Source organism: Cupressus sempervirens, chromosome 6 (assembly GCF_028749045.1).
Source record: "Cupressus sempervirens isolate cs-2001-9-10 chromosome 6, ASM2874904v1, whole genome shotgun sequence".
NCBI lineage: Eukaryota > Viridiplantae > Streptophyta > Pinopsida > Cupressales > Cupressaceae > Cupressus > Cupressus sempervirens.
Window position 1 is genome coordinate 314,505,714 of NC_143123.1, and position 18,124 is coordinate 314,523,837.

The following is an 18,124-nucleotide window of genomic DNA, read 5'->3' on the forward strand; positions in this document are numbered from 1 at the left end:
TGATGAAAAGATTTGTTTCAAATGAAGATAACAAAATGCAAATTAGACAATCTTAAAAGAAACATTGTGCTATAAGATACTATACTAATCTAAACATATAAAAGAAATAAAATAATTATTTGCATCTATTGTTCTTTGAAAATAATCTAAATAAGTAGATATTTAAAAATATTTCCTACCTCCTAATCTTGGGTATAAGTCTCATCCATTCCTCCTTCCTTTGAATCACCAATTTTTGACCTAAAGAAACATAAATATATAGTAGATTAGAAAATTTCAGCTGAAATTGTTACCTCTTTCATGCATCACAACCTTTTCCAAATCCAACTATAAAATTTGAAGTAAAGAAATATTTTGTGACTCTCTAAATAGAATATTCATATAATGTTGTGTCAATTATGGTCATTGTAGCTTTCTATAGTCATGACATGCACTACAGTAGAGGTAATCGATATCATAGCTAGAGGGGCAACAATAATTGATGGGATTGAAATAAGTGGAGTACAAAATAGATGCTAAAACCATTGTGGTTGTTGGCATGACACCAACTATTGGAGTAACTATGGGAATATATATGGACAAAGTAACTGAGATAGCTCCAATCAAGCTTGGAATAGTGGGAATGATAGAAGGCATTCAAGTACTTGGATTTGTTGGCATGAGAGGCATAACTAATGTAGAAGCTATTGAAGGCCCTATTGGAGCTAAAATTGTGGGAGTGCTAGTGATGTTGGAAACATACATATTTGGGGATGCTTTTGTTGGAGAAGAAACTACTATAGCTGGAACATGTGATGAAGCCATAGATAATGATCCTTTAGAGTTTGTGACTAGACTTTCTATTTTTCTGCCTACTCTCAAGCAATCTAAAGAGTCTAGAGATAAAAATAAAAATAAAATCATAAAGAAAAAGACACCCTAGTTATTGTAGAAGTTAGCAATCATCAAATGACTTGAGTTTTTTGTAGGAAATAAAATAGCTATACAAACCCTTAGATCATTGGAATTGTCCACTTGGAAATTTTTATAACCTTATTGTAATAATACCTATAAAGTAGACTACAAAAATCCAAATAGTTAGATATCTAATAATAGTAAAGCTTAAAGAAATTGAAACTATCAAAAAATTGAGAGCATTTTATGCAAGGATAGGATTATTTATTACTTTCTTCTTTCTAGGGTCATGAATTCTTTCTAGACAATGGATGCAACTACACACTATTACACAGTGAATAATAATAACTAATTATTGTTAAAAGAACAAATGATATTAAACAAATTGAAAAGTCCCAGTTGAATCTCAATAAAGCTACCAGACCATAGTTTCACTCCTCTAACATGTCTTAGTTTCTAATTTGCATTTATCCAAAATGTTTGATAAGTAAGACAAATAACTACCAAGAAACAAAATGTCACTTGAACATAATACAAAGATAATATTGAGCAAAACTAGAACCAAGTGACAAGAAATCCATAGATAAGCTCATCACTAAAGAATCAAACTCTTAACTAGGACATCAACTTTAACAAATCACTTAACTCTTAGTAACCATATTTGAAAATTATCGACATTGGTGTTTGAAGGTTATAGAGATGACTATAAAGATATCTTAATCCAAGAAATCTAGCAAGGTTGACATAGCAAAATGAGAAGAATAATGAAAAACAAATGCTCGGCATGATAGGGTAATTGGTAACCTACAACACTACCAGCACTGATAAATAAAATATTATACTTATCAATAATCAATAATTTCCAATATAAAATTGGCAATAAAATTAATTAATGACATGATATTTTCTTAGACCATTACAGACAATTAGGAATTAAATTTTGTATCAATATTTCAGATCACACTCTGTAGAATGACAAAATTTAGTTCATAAATACTTATGAAATGTGAGCTAATTTTTAGACAAGTCTCTCTTTGACGATATCTAAAATTATAAAAAGTACAAACATCATTATCTCCATGACACCTAGCAAGTTTAATGTTTTTGAATTGATATCATCCTACTTTTAAACCATATGTTCATTATTAATAATCTACTAGATTGTCCAGTTTTGACATTCCTTAAGTTGACATAAAATATTAAATATGCACAAACCAACTTAGCCAAAGTGTTTAGGATGGTGAAATATGCACAAACCCAAAACACTTTCTAGTTTTGTAATCAAATTAAACATAAAAAGAGATATTAGAAAATATAAACCACTACTGTGATTTTGGAAAACCAAAAAGGCTTCAGAGTGATTCCCATTGTACTATGCACAAATATCAACTATTCCTATTTGCACTGGATCCAAAATTTGAAGGTTCTAGTAACCTAGTATTACATACATGGTTTGTGTGTTTATTTTTTTAATTTGCATTTGAAGGGATAATGGTGCAAGAGCATCTTGACCATCTCCATTGAATTTTATATCATATTTTTTAATTTTTTGAGTCATGGTAGGTTAATGAAATAGTTATTTGAATCTATGTAATTATGTGTTCAATCAAGGTCATGTAGACCAAGCTCAAGGATCAGTTAGAGTTACTCAATGCTAGTCAAAGGCCTTAAGGGGTACAAAAATATCACACAAGGTCAAAAATGAATTAAAAATGTAATTTTTAAGCCTTTTGGACTTATGTATGGTTCAATAGGCATGAGTTTGTAAAAGATGAAAATTTTCAAAAATGTTGTAAAAGATGTAATGTTGTCAAAAATATTGCTAACAACATTTTTGCAAAATGACAATTTTTGGAAGATGGAAGGTTAACCATCTTGTATGAACTCTTTGGGGAGTTAAAATGTCATTCTATTACATAAAGAAGGAAATCTCATGTAGATAAGACAAAGAGTGAGATGTAGAGAAGAAAAGTGAAGGGTATGGTGTGTGGTTTAAAATAATAAGATCATTTTTTTGTAAAATCTGTTTGTATATTTGTATTTGACTACAGTCTTGGTACTTCCTGCCTTACTTCATGGATATGATAGTTCCTAATATTCATACCTAGTTGAATGAAGTATAGAATCAATGCTAATGTTAAATATGTGCCTAACCTCATTGATTTATTTTCAATATCTCTTTACCCACTAGTTCAACAATTAACCATATATATTTCCAAGATGAAGTATCATAATGGATGCATGCTCTCATTGTGTGGAGTTAGGGAGGGTTTAAAGGTTTTCTTTATTGTTTGAGATTTCCCTCTCATGGTCTGCATGATAACTCTGATTCCTATAAAGGAGTTGGCCAAGAATCAATAAAGTATCTGTTGTTGCATGAAGAATATAGTGAACTGACACTCAAGAAAATGTGATAGAGGCTTTTTGATAGTCTCCATATGTATTTGAATGCTTGTATTCATTCATGGGGTGTTGATGAACCCATTAGAAGAGTTAGGTAGGTGAGATAATGGAGATTTTAGGATAGTTACTATAAACAACAATAAAACCCTCATTGAGACAAGGGTTTGAAGGATCAATTATCTTCACACTGGCTAGAAGCCCAAAAGTTGGAAGTTTGAAGGTGTTTGATAAGGTAAGTACATTTCAAAGTTCATTTGTTCTAGTTATTTGAGGGTTTTTTGAGTTTGAATTTTGGGTGTGCCATTTAGGCCTATTGGCCTCAACTAGGGCCTATAGTTTGAATGCCTTGATTAATAGTTGAAAACCTAAGACATGGAAGTTTAGTAGAGTTTAGTAGTTGTTATCTGAATCCTCCTTTAGTCTTAATGGTTGTTTGGAAAGATTTTTATTTCTTTCCTAAAAACCCCAAAATAAGGCTACAAGGGAGAGCTCCTTATTAGGTCAGTTTGTTAGGTTGGTATATAAAGCTTGCTAAGGTGCATGCAACCTTAGAAATTTTTGAAATCACATTGTTTATGATTAGTTAAGCCCCTTGGAAGCATTTTGGGTGTGGATTTTGTAAAATATCTTGGAGGGTGTAAGGGAGAGGGGGTGTTGTGTGGCAAGAAGGATAGTTGTTTGGTGTTTGAGAAGATATAGGTAGAGATATTAGGGAGAGGTGAGTATGGCATGAGGAAAAGGCCAACCACATGGTCTCTAACATTGTCAAACTCTTGAGGATTGATTATGATATGCTTGGTGAGGCTTAGAATAAGCCATATAGAAGAGTTTGTGAGAAGAACATGTTTACCACCCTACCACTTACATAATATTTGGTATAAAAGTAGGATTAAATCATATTCTAGAGTACAATTGTGATAGTTGCATAAGTTTTATAGAAGTATTGTGATTTTTTTAGGCAGGCTTTTTGTTTTAGGGAGAAAGACAATTTATAATTCTTGTTGGGGTTAAAATTAGATAGATAAATGGTGATAATTTGTAATTGAAGTGGTAATTTTTTTTGTGCTTGAGAGACACCAAATATGACACCATATGAGGAAGTAATTTAGAGAGCATGGGTATGCTACATAGATATCTTGAGATGACAAAAGGAAGAAGAAAGGAGAAAGAAAGAAGAGAGAAAGAGAAGCTAGAGAGAAGAGAAGGAAAGAATGTTAGAAGAAATTATAAATTTTAAGAAGGAACTAGAAAATAATGAAGAAAGAGGAAGGAGACTAGAGGAATTTATAAGGAAATAGGTAGAGGAAGAAGATGAGTAGAAATTGGATAGTAAAGAGGATTAAGATGTTGAGGAACCTGTTAAGATAGAGGATCAAGTAGATGGAGAAGGAATGGTCACTGAGTTAGACCAAATGGTAGTATCAAAGGGAGAAAAAATGTCCAAAACAAAGGAAAATAGTGGTAAAGAGGACATACAAGAAGAGTTTGAACATGATGAGGTAGTGAATTTCCTCTAGTATGAAAGAAACATGGAGCAGACAATCAACCCTGTGACTATAAATTTTGATGACATTAGTAAAGAGAAAGGCCATTTAAATATTGAAATAATGAAAGAGGTAGAGAAGACCTCAATTAATGTAGAGAATGGGGACATAACACTTGGAGAGGCTATTTTTTTCTATTATTGGCAAGCAATATTTGAATTAGACAAAATGTAATCAGAGGAATGAAGTTGCAGAGCTAAACCCCATGCAAGAAGAGGTTTAGAATATCATGAAGATGGTGATAGGTTAGAGTAAGACCTCAAATAATGTATTTATAGACTCTTCTTATGAAGAAAAAATAAATTATTTATGGACAGTGACCAAAGTGTAGGAAAACAAAAAGAAATCAATGATGAATTGGGAGAAGCCACCATTATTGACAATTGGGATGATGAGTAATTGATATGTTGTATTCCTATCAACAAGAAAGTTAAACCCTATGTAAAACTAAAGAAAAATAACTTAAGTGGAACCAATGTATTTGAGACTAAGATGCCACTAAACATTGGGACATTTTCTATTTACAAATTAAAGAGCAAAATATTGTAGCAGATGCAGAATGAAATTTAGTTCAACCTCCAATTAAAATCATAAAAAGTAGAATCATTTTGAACAATGAAGAAAAAGACAAAGGGATAAATATAAATTTTAGTGTCAAAGAGTGAACCTATTCAAAAAGGAAGTAGCTACATCAACACCAAACAAAGTCCTTGCAACAAACTTAAGGGACTTGAGTTTTTTCAACAAAGGGAGTATGGTGCAAGAGCACCCTGACCATCTCCATTGAATTTTGGATCATAGTTAGTATGTTTTGAGTCATGGTAGGTTAGTGAAATAGTTATTTCAATTCATGTAATTATGTGTTCAATTAAGGTCATGTAGACAAAGGTCAAGGATCAATCAAAGTTATTCAATGCTAGTCGAAGGCCTTGAGTGGTATTAAAATATCATGCAAGGTCACAAATGAATTAGAAATGTAATTTGTAAGCCTTTTAGACCTATATATGGTTCCAAATAGGCATGAGCTGGAAAAAGATGCAAATCATCAAAAATGTTGTTAAAGATGTAAACTTGTCAAAAATGTTGCTAACATTTTTGCAAAATGACAATTTTTGTAAGATAGAAGGTCAACCATCTTGTATGAACCCTTTTCAGAGTTAAAAGGTCATTATATTACATAAAGAAGGCAATATCATGAAAACAAGATAGAGAATGAGATTTAGAGAAGAAAAGGGGCGTGGTGTGTGATTTTGAATAAGAAAATTAGTTTTTTTGTGAAATCTACTTGTATTCTTGTATTTGACTATAGTCTTGGTACTTCCTCACTTACCTCATGGATATGATATTTCTTAATATTCCTATCTAGTTGAATGAAGTATAGAATCAATCCCAATGTTAAATGTTTTCCTAACCTCATTAATTTATTATCTAGATTTCTTTACCCACTAGTTGGATAGTAAACTATATATTTTCAAGGTGAAGTACCATAGTGGTTACATGCTCTAATTGTGTGGAGTTAGTGAAGGTTTAAAGGTTTTCTTTTTTGTTTGATATTTCCCTCTCATGGGTCTACTCCATAACTTTGATCCCTATAAAGGAGTTGGCCAAGAATCAATAAGGTATCTGTTGTTGCATAAAGAATACAGTGAACCAAAACTCAAGAAAACATGACAGAGGCTTGTGTGTTGGCATCCATTCATGGGGTATTCAAGAACCCTTTGGAAGAGTTTGGTAGGTCAGATAATAGATATTTGAGGATAGTTATTATAAACAATAATGAAACCCTCATTGAGATAAGGGTTTAAAGGATTAGTTATCTCCATAGTGGCTACAACCTCAAAAGTTGGAAGTTTGAAGGTATTTAATAAAGTGTGTTTCCAAGTTCATTTTTTCAAGTTCTTTGAGGGTTTTGTGAGTTTTAAATTTGGGTGTGTCTTTTAGGGCTATTAGCCTCAACAAGGGTTTATGGTTTGAATGCTTTAATGAATAGTTGAAAACTTAAGACTTGAAAGTTTAGCAAAGTTCAATAGTTGACATCTAAATCCTCCTTTAGTTTTAGTGGTTGTTTTGAAAGATTTTGATTTCTTGCCTAAAAAACCCAAAATAGGGCTACGAAGAAGAGCCCCTTATTAGGTTAGTTTGTTAGGTTGGTGCATGGATCCCACTAAAGTGCATAAAACCTTAGGAATTTTTGAAATCAAATTGCTTGTGATTACATTTGGGGTGTGGAGTTTGTGAAAAATCCTAGGGTAAGGGAGTGGGTGTGTTGTGTGGTGATAAGGGTAGTTTTTTGGTGTTTGAAAAGATATAGGTAGATATATTAGGAAGAGTTGAGTATGGCATGAGAAAAAGGCCAACCACCTGGTCTTCAACCTTGTGGAAGTTATGAGGGACTGATTGTGATATGCTTGGTGAGGCTTAGAAGAAGCCATATAGAAGAGTTTGTGAGAAGAACATATTTAATACCCTACTACTTAAATCAGATAAACATATAAGCATTTGATAAATCCATTTCTATATTTAAATAAATCTCTTTAATAAGATAATGCAACTATTCCTATTTGAACTACATCTAAAATTTTGAAGGTTCTAGTAACCAAGTATTAGCATTGTTTGTGTGTTCATTATTCTTATGTTTTTGAAGAGATGATATATAAGAATTAGATGACTTTAACAAGTCTATTTCATAAGCTAATACATGCACTACAATACAAATGTTTCTAGCATTGTGAGTAGGATGTTAGAACCTAATAAACAAAAAATATGTAGCAGCTAGCTAATGAAGCTAAGATGAATGTTGCTATAAGAATAAATAATGAAATTTACAAAAGCAATATTGATGCTTCTTTGTAATGTATTCCTATGTTACTTGTGTGTCTTTAGTTGGCATTTCTTGTCACTTAAACTAGTCTTTCTCATCCCTTTGTGTCAACACCGAACATTAAACATTAAACTACCTAATTCATTAAAACATAATAAGCAAGAAGCATGCCAAATATAAAATAAGGTCTCCAAAGAAGAATAAATAATTAGAAATTATGAAACAAAATTCATTACACTCAGCACAAAAAGTGATTTCAAAGAAAGTATTACAATAACTATATGTAGTTTATAGAAATAAAGAGTGAACAAGCAAAAACATGAAAAAATAGAACAATTTCAAAATTGATATAAAAATATATATCCTAGGACATCAATCAAAATTATCCAAGTGAATCATCTAAGGAGCATTGATAATTGAGTTGAATCAAAGGATAATGTTTTGTACACAACTAAAGTGCTTTACTAAAACTATCATATGCCTTTTCCTCAAAGAGGTTGTGATTGTAGATATGGATGCATAGATCACACTAAATGCCTATGTGCTTCAAAAAATGGTGGAAATTTTCCATGTAACTTCTATGGTGCTATTTGCTAATAAAATTATATATGAATGTGGTCCCACCTTTTCCCTTCAAATTTCTACAATTGTGTGACATAAAAAGAGAATGAGAGTTACAAGGAAACCCTTTTCATGAGAGAAGAAACCATGAAAAGATGAAGAAGAAAGTCTTGAATAGATGAAGATCATAGTTATTAATATAGTCACATAAAGATGCAAGCTTTGGAAGATTAAAGGTCCTTTGATGGACTATTCCTAAGATCACATGAGATAATTTTATTTGTAATAGCATTATCATGACAAGGCAATAGTTAGAAGGTATGGAAGGATCATGAAAACATATATAAGATCATCCATGTCTTTTATTAGGATACAAAATTACTAAAAGTAATAAAATGGAAATAGTTAGACTCAGAGAACTATCATAGAGGAAGAGTCACTATTATACAATAATGGTGATTCTAGTAGAAAAAAAAATGAAACTAAAGCTAAAACTACAAAGAGAGAGCCATCTAATTGTCATAAGGATAATTTGGTGCAAGAGGGAAAACATCTCTAGAGGTATCTTGAGGAGCCTAGATAGTCATTATATGGTTTCAAGAGTAGAAAGAGAAATGCATTGTGTAATAGTGATCAAGTATGTTCCAAAATAGAGTACTTGTTTCACTAAAAAGTTAGATTAATAGTTAGTGTTCATGCTATAAAGAGTCTTCCCTCTAAGATAGTCTTGTGTAAAGGCAAGGTGGATGATGAAGTATTAGTTATATGGTCATAGTAATAGAAAAGATTATAAAAATACTAGTTTATTCTAGTGAGAATAATACAAAATCATGTGAAGTGTTTGATTTAAAGTGTAAAGTTCATACTAAAATGAAATGGATCAAAACCTTAGATTCTCAAGTCACTGCTAAAATATTTCTTGAGTTTTTAGTTTTGTCTCATTTTTCAACAAGATCTTCTATTGTTTACATAGTCAAGAAGGATTGTTATAGCTTAAAAATAATGTTTCACATGATGCAATGGATCCTAGGGTTGTTCTTTTCCAAGGTGGGTCAAGTCATGGTGGTAGTTCTATATTCCATTTATCATATACATATAAAATTATTTAAACTTATTTCCCCTAAATAATTCTATATGCTCTTCTTTTAGAATGTGTCCAAGTTTAGAAAAGGTCTCCTATGAAATATCCAACTTCAAAAACACTATAGTAGATGTAGGATACAATACATAAAAAATTGGTTTGGACCTTAGGAAACACAATGATGATTTTGAGAGTGCTGGAAAAGATCAAAGTGGCTTGCACACTTTATTTAAAGAAGACTTTTCACTTTGAGGATATCCTCATGCAAGTCTTTTATATCAACCAAATCTATAATAAATCTAATATTTATGCCTTTATATTGGCATGCATACAGCTATAGATTGAGTTAGTTTGAATTTTTGGAAAGAAGCAACTCACAAACTTGAGATATAATACAAATCTCTCAATGAAAATTGATGGGGGCACAATCCAAGACAAAAATGAACATATTAGGAAAGGGGGAATATTATTATTAGAAATGATATGCTATTACATTCAGTATAAAAATAGACTCCACAACATGCCCTATGGGATTACAATGTTATCAAGTTTTGGAGAAAATCCTTCTCACAGTACCCTCTCCCAAACTCCACCAAAAATTGCCTTTACAATGTTAGAAATGTCCTTAAGTACCCAAAATTAGGTTTATGGTTAGGAATAAACTTTAGAATATTCCATTTAGCATCCACCACCAAAATAAAAGGTTCTAGAAAACATGTCAAAAGTTGATGAAAAATTAGAAGAATCTGAAAATGGTAGTCCAACTTTTGGGAGGCATAACTTTTGATCCAGGACTTTGATTGATGAAATATTTACATTTTTGGAAAGCTCTCCAAGTTATCTATAGCCCTATAGACCAAATTAATTCATCACCCATTTTTTGGGCCCATACAAGGCCATTTAGTGCCTAAAATCTAACTCTGAAGCGCTCTTAAGAGGTCTCCAAGCAACTTAAAACTGTAATAACTTTCAAATCGTAAAGCCTTTTGACCTGATTCTTTTTTGGAGTGCATTAAATTACAAGTATAATCATCCCTCAAAATTAAACCCTCTAACACATTATAATTATGGTTCAATTACAAAATAACCTATTTTCTACATTGGCAAGTATCACAAGGTGCTCAAAAACTCTAACCCAAAAAACCAATAGTGGAACTATGAGAGTTGGAATCTTAATTTGACCAAAATGGGTATCCAAAAATGAAAACACATTAAATAGAAGTTAGCACTAAGCATATTTTTGGGTGATATAGGATTGCCCTTACACCTGCTCCTACATCAGACATCCAGGGTAGATTGAAAAGTGACCTTGTCACTTTATAACTGTTAGAGGAAAACCCAAATGGGAAACCTCCATTGAAAATATCCAAGTTGTGTCTTCTATTGGTCATCCTTTCCACTTCACCAGGTATTCTTCATATTGCCTATTTCTAGTACTTTGTCCCACCATGATGACTATCTAGAATTTCTTTAATCTCTTCCTTCGCAAAAGTAGGAATTGGACATGGCTCCAAAATCAGTTCCACATCTACACCATAATCATGATATTATGTTATGTCTACAATATTGAAAATAGGAGAAATATGAATCCCATTTGGAAACTCCATCTCATAATCATTTCCTAAGTCATGTTTCTTCAAAATTTTGTAGGGTTCAAATTTCTTCATCTTCAACTCATTATAGGTACCCACTAGAAATCATTCCTTCCTCAAATATACCATAACTTGATCTCCAACTTGGAACTCCTTATGTATCCTCTTTTGATCTACCCTAGACTTATACTGAAGGTTCATCTTGGCAATATGTTCTTGCACCTCCTCATTTAGGTTCTTGACATGTTTAGCAAAGTCTTTTGCCTCAACACTTGTCATCTCTCCTTGCTCCATTTTCCTTAGCTCTAATGCAATCCTTAGACTATTCCCATACACAATTTCGAATGATGATCTACCAGTTCTCCTATTTACAAAATTATTGTAAGCAAATTTTGCTTGTGGTAGAATCAAATCCCATCCCTTGGGCTTATCTCCTAGTAAACACCTCAACAAATTGCCCAAACTTCTGTTCACTACTTTTGTTTGTCAATCAGTCTGTAGTTGATGTGCATAATTAAACTTCAATTCTATCTTCAACTTCTTCCACAAAGTCCTCTAGAAACACCCAACAAATTTAGTATCTCTATTAAAAACAATACGTTCTAGGAGACCATGTAGTCTCACCACCTCTCTAAAAAAAAAAAATTGCAATATGCACTACGTCATGAGTCTTGTGGCATGGAATGAAATGTGCCATCTTGGAGAACCTATCAACCACCACAAACATTGAGTCATTACCCCTTTGTATCCTATGGAATCCAAGAACAAAATCCATACTTATGTCCTCCTGAGGTTTTGATGGAATAGGAAATGGCTGATAGAGTCCAATATTGTGACTAAATCCTTTAGTTGTTTGATATACTTGGCAACTCTGCACAAACTTCTAAACATCTTGTAACAATTGAGGCCAAAAATAATGTTCTCTAGTAATGGAAATGGTCTTATCTTGACCAAAGTGTCCTATCATCCCTGTATTGTGCTTCTCCTTGATCAATTTTTCCCTCATGGAACTCCTTGGAATACACAATTAACTTCCCTCAAATAACATACCATCTTGAATCATGTAATCTAGCCACCTGGTCCTATCTAGAGTAATAGATTATTTACAAGCCTTCCAAGCCTCTGCAAAGTCAGGATCCTTAGGGTACAAATTCTTGTGTCATCAAACACAACCACTTCAACCTGCATTACTGTCAACAACAACTATCTCCTACTTAATGCATCTGTAACCCTATTTGACCTTCTACTTCTATGTTTCAATACAAATGTATAGCCTTGCATGAACTCTACCCATTTCAAATGTCTCTAATTCAATTTACCTTGGCTATTTAGGTACTACAATGCCTACTGATTAGTATACAAGACAAATTCTTTTGGCAACAAATAATGCCTCCATTTCTTTAAGGCTTGAGCTATTGCATAGAACTCTTGATCATAAATAGAATACTTCTTTGCATCATTCAATTTTTCACTAAAATAGGCAATAGGTTTAGCTTCTTAGCTCAATACAGCCCCAATAGCACTGCCACTAGCAACACAATTCACCTGGAATACTTTGTTAAAATCAAGAAGTGCCAACACAAGTTGCTCTATTACCTTCTTCTTCTGTAATTCAAAACTCCTTGAAGCTCCTATAGTCCACTTGAACTCTTTTATATCTCACCTCTTTGTTTCAGTTTGGGGTGCACATATACTACTAAAATTCTTGATGAACTTCTTGTAAAAACTAGCTAGACCATGGAATGACCTCACCTTAGTGGTAGACCTTAGAGTAGGCCATTCCAAGATGATTGTCACCTTCTCTGGGTCCATTTTGAGACCCTCAGCTGATACAACAAACTCCAAATAGATTAACTCCCTTTTGATAAAGCTACACTTCTTCAAATTAATCAACAATTTCTCTTCCCTCAACCTTTCAAGGACACTATGAATGTACAATAAATTTTCATCCAAAGACTTATTGAAAATCAAAATATCATCTAGATAGACAATAACAAATTTTCCCAAAAATTTTTGTAGTACCTCATTCATAAGCCACATGAAGGTGCTTGGCACATTGGTTAGTCCAAAGGGCATGACTAACCACTTATATAGACCATCCTTGGTCTTGAATGTAGTCTTCCAATCATATACCTCTTGTATCTGTATCTAGTGATAGCCACTCTTGAGATCTATCTTTGTGAGATATTGATCTCCACTCAAATAGTCCATAAGATCAACCATTCTTGGCAAAGGGAACTGATACTTGATGGTTATTCTACATATATCATAAGAGTCTATACACATTCTCCATTCTCCATCCTTCTTTGGTGCCAACACTACAGGTACTACACATGGACTCAGGCTCTCTCAAATTAAACCTTTCCTCAACAACTCCTAAATTTGTCTATTTAGCTCCTTAGTCTCAGTAGGAGTCATCCTATGAGTAATCTTGTTTGGCAAACTAGCTCCAGGGACTAAATCTATTTGATGAATGATTTGGCTTACTAGTGACAACACTTCTAAAAAATTATCAAAGATGACATCTCCATACTCACTTAATGGACCTGAAACTTCAAGTGGAAAATCACTACTACATTCCTTATCCTTTCTAGGAATTAAAGCATAACACATATGCTGATGTTTCATGTCATCCAAAAATTTTCTTCCATCAACCAAACATACCCTAGCACTACTACATACCTTTTCACCCTCTTTTATCAAGGGCTTCCAATTGTGGCAAACTCCATCCTTTTTCAAAGAGTATGTATTTACATGACCATCATGTATAGCATGTCTATCAAATTGCCATGGCCTTGCCAACAATAAATGGTAGACATCCATTGGAATGATGTCATAGAGAGCCTCATAGTGGTAACTCCCAATCTTGAACTTTACCAAACATTTCTCACTAACCAAGACCTTATTATCATCCTGCACCCAAGAAATTTGATAGGGTTGGGGGTGTTTCTCTCTCTTGAGCTTTAGCTTTGAGACCATCTCCTCTAACACCAAGTTGTCAGTGCTCCCACCATAAACAATCACATCACAACATTTACCCTCACACTTGCACCTAGTATGAAACAAACTCCTCCTTTGTCTAGGTTTAGTCTAACTACTTAATAAGACCCTTTCATTAACTAGAACCTCTCCTCTTTTTGCATCCTCTAAATGTGATAATTGTGCATCATCATCCACATGAACAACCCTTGCTTGACCATCAACTCTTCTATCTATCCTTGGTGTTGAGGGCATTCAAAGGCTTGAAGACCACCTTCATTGTTATGAAAAAAGGTATCATGGAAGCCTCCTCTTCTAGAACCTTGTCCACATCCTCTACCTCTTCTTCTTTGATCTCCAAAGTTTTGATCACAGGAGTAGTTGAAACCCTCATTCCTCTAATTTTAGCTAGTACCCACATCTTCATTTTTCTTCTAGTTCTCACTTAAGCCTCCAAATGACCTACCACCACCCCTTGTTCCTTGAATATGACCTCTTTTCCTTCCATCAAACTTTTTTTTAGTTTCTCTTTAACTCACAAGGCAAACTGGTATGCCTCTTCAGTGCTAGTCACTCTAACCAGACTTGACTCCTCTTGAATGCTAGGTCTTAACCCACTAAGGTAACAAACAACCTTCTCCTTATTTGCTTCTACATGTAGCACCCTAATAAGGACTATTTAAAATTCCTCTGTGTATTCCTTGACATATTTTCTTTCTTGCTTTAACCCTTGCATCTTCTTGAACAAATCAAGCTCGTAATCAATAGGAATAAACTACTTCTTTAGTTTGTCCACCATGCAATCCCATCTTGTGATTTTATCCTTTCCTCTTTGTTCTCTTTCCAACTAAATCTCTTTCCACCAAATTTTGGCAAGGCCTTTCATTTTGGCCTTTGTAAATTTAACCCTATTAGGGTTCCCAATATCCTCATACTCTAAATATTCCTCTAGCTCATTGATCTAGTTGATCAACTCATTTAGATTTCTTGGAAAACATGCTGACATCAATTTTAGGTCTTTTTTCATGCTTGGAAATGGCCCTAAAAATCCTCTCCTCTTCCTAGTTTAGGAATTCTCCATCTCCTTCCCCTTCTTTCCCAATATTTCCTTATTCTTCATTTTCTTCCTCACTTTTGTTGCCTACGACAACATTCATCCCTCTATGGATATCTTCCTACAATGCCTGAACTAATCTCTAGAGGGCTCTAACCTTAGAAGTTAAAACTCTAGCCCTTCCACCATGCTCCCTTCATGGAGGCATCTTCTTGTATCAAACTCTATAACCACACAGTCCTGGTGCAAGCTGCCTCACAATCGGTGCTCTGTCTACACACTCAGGAAAACCAACTCTAATACCACTTGATTGGGGCACAATCCAAGAAAAAAATGAGCACAATACCAAAGGGGAAATATTATTATCAAAAATGATATTCTATACATTTAGTAAAAAAATAGACATCATGACATGCCATATGGGCTTGCAATGATATCAAATTATGGAGAAAACCCTTCTCATAGTACCCTCTCCCAAACTCCAGCAAAAATTGCTTTTAAAATGCTAGAAATGTCCTTAAATACCCCAAATTAGATTTAGGGTTAGGAATACATTTTATAATATTCCATTTTTCATCCACCACCAAAACAAAAGGTTCTAGAAAACACATTAGAAGTCGGTGTAAAATTAGAAGAATCTAGAAATGGTAGTCTAACTTTTGGGAGGCATAACTTTTAATCCGAGAATCCAATTGACAAACTGTTTCTATTTCTAGAAATCTCTCCAAGAAATCTATGTCCTATAGACCGTGTTTACTCATTCTCATTTTTGGGCCCGTACAAGTCCATTTAGTGCCTCAAATCTAACTTTGAAGTACTCTTAGGAGGTTTCTAGGCAACTTAAAACTACAATAACTTTCAAACCATAAAGCCTTTTGACCTAATTATTTTTCTAGAGTGCTTTAAATTACAAGTATAATCAGTCCTCCAACTTACACCTTCTAATACATTATACTTACTGATAAATTACAAAATAACCTATTTTCTACATTGGCATGTATCCCAAGGTGCTCAAAAACTCTAACCCAAAAAACCAATAGTGGAACTATGAGAGTTGGAATCTTAATTTGACCCAAATGGGTATCTCAAAATGAAAACACATTAAATAGAAACTAACACTAAGCATATTTTTGGGTGATACAAGATTGCCCTTACACTATTGGATGCTCTTGCATCAAAAATAATAACTAGCAAGGGTTTTAATCAAAAGTCATAGCTAGTCAAACAAAGAGAATGCAAAAACATCTAGAAGGTTAATACAAAAAAATAAAATTATTCCCTAATAAAAATATCAAAAATTCATAAATAATTATAGATGCATATATTAGAGAGCGAGTAAATCATAGGCTACTACAATGATAAGTTGTCAAATTTGATTCATACCTCAACATGGTTGTGTAAGTTCCAAAACCTATAAGAAACTTGAGGAATATGAAGAATCCATGCTAGTTACTTATAAACCCTCTCCATTGAGGAATCTCACAATAGCTATAGAGTTTGGAGAAGCACCCCAAAAAAATTCAATGATCCCACAAGTGAAAATCTCCAACTTCCCATCATCTCAATTCTTGAAGATATTCTTCTAACTTCCTACAAATTTTAGAGCTTGGAATTTTTTCATGGGCGATCAACCTATTCCTATTCTTTTATTTACCTACAAATTTTAGAGCATGGATATATTTTTTGGGTGATAAAATTCGAAGCCAAATTAGAAACTTAGTTTATTTGACATTTGTTTTTAATTTGGAAATAATTTTTGGTGTAAAATAAATAAATAATAGTTTAAATGTTTAAGATAAATATTAATTTAAACTTAAAGACGTCTTAAAATATTCTTTAATGTAGTTTGTTAATAGTATTTTAAAGTTTTCTTTACTATTATGTTGTCTTTTTTGGTTAATGATATAAATATATTAGATTAGAGATATTAAATTTCAAAAAAAAATTGTTTTTCCTAGAAAGGGTTTGAACATCAATGTTTAAGGCTAGTCATAAGACTCAGAAAATGTGTCAGGATCATAGGTTCCACTATAAACCACTTTATTGCAAATCCTCCTCCAAACTATTCATTTTGCCATTATTGACCATAGAGTTGTAGTAAGTAACTCATAGGACCTAACTCTTCCCTTTATATCATTTATAGAAAATTTGTAATTTTTGTGTATTTTAGAATTCTCTTGATAAAATTTTATGAAACCTTACCAAATTTCTCTTGGGCTTCCCAAACATACCAAAATACACTAAATTGTCTCAATCACAACCATTTCATCCCTTACTAGATGTTTTTCACCTTTTGACTGCTTTTGTATATGTCATGATCTAATAGGTCTATTTGGACCAATAACTATTATGGCCTTGCAGAAATGAGTTTTTTTTAAAAACTTGAATGGACCTTAGAACCTTACATGTGATGGATAAAACATTACAAAATAATAACAAATACAAGTTATTGGGTTTTTTAAGGCATGTCAAATGATAGGTGTTCTTACACCAATTTTTAATGTAATAATCCTTTTGACAAGCAAACATTACTAGAAAAATTCAAGTTCTAAGTATATATAGGTCTATGATATTGTCAAATATTATTACATTAGAGTAATTATCATTTAATTGTGGATAGATATGGAGTACTTGTAATCTAAATGATGTTGAAATTGCTATACAATAAAAAACATATACTATAAATAAAAACATATGAAGAATTAGTTCTCAAATTTTCTTGTTTTAATTTTGTAAATTATTTTTATTCTTATTATAATGTATATAAATGGTGTTTATCAATATTCATTTTAAAATTTCCTGAAACCTAGACTCATGACATGAGTAAATTGTAGATGGATTTCTTATGCAATAATCATATTAGATAACAAGTATTTCCAGTGAAATAGAACTTCTAATTTATCTTATTCTATGATTATTTCATCAAAATTTTATTGTAAAGGAGTGATAAAATTTTATTCAATCATTTTTATTTTGGTGATTGATTATTAGTGACTAATAATTTAGTTATTTTTGTTTAGCTGACTAACTATTAGTAAGTAATTTTGCAATCACTTATTTAGTCATTCATTTATTAGTCTATTTAGTCACTTTCATTTGGTTGATATTGTGATTTTAGTTGATAACCAAATTAGTCACTTATTTAATTACCTCTAGTTGTATTACAAAGAAATCGTAGAATGTGATCAATTTTAG

General features: G+C 32.6%; 1 pseudogene; it reads right to left on the reverse strand.

Annotated features, from left to right (window-relative positions):
• Positions 1–18,124, reverse strand: part of LOC149552453 (uncharacterized) — a 178,526-nt pseudogene that overhangs the window by 6,301 nt on the left and 154,101 nt on the right.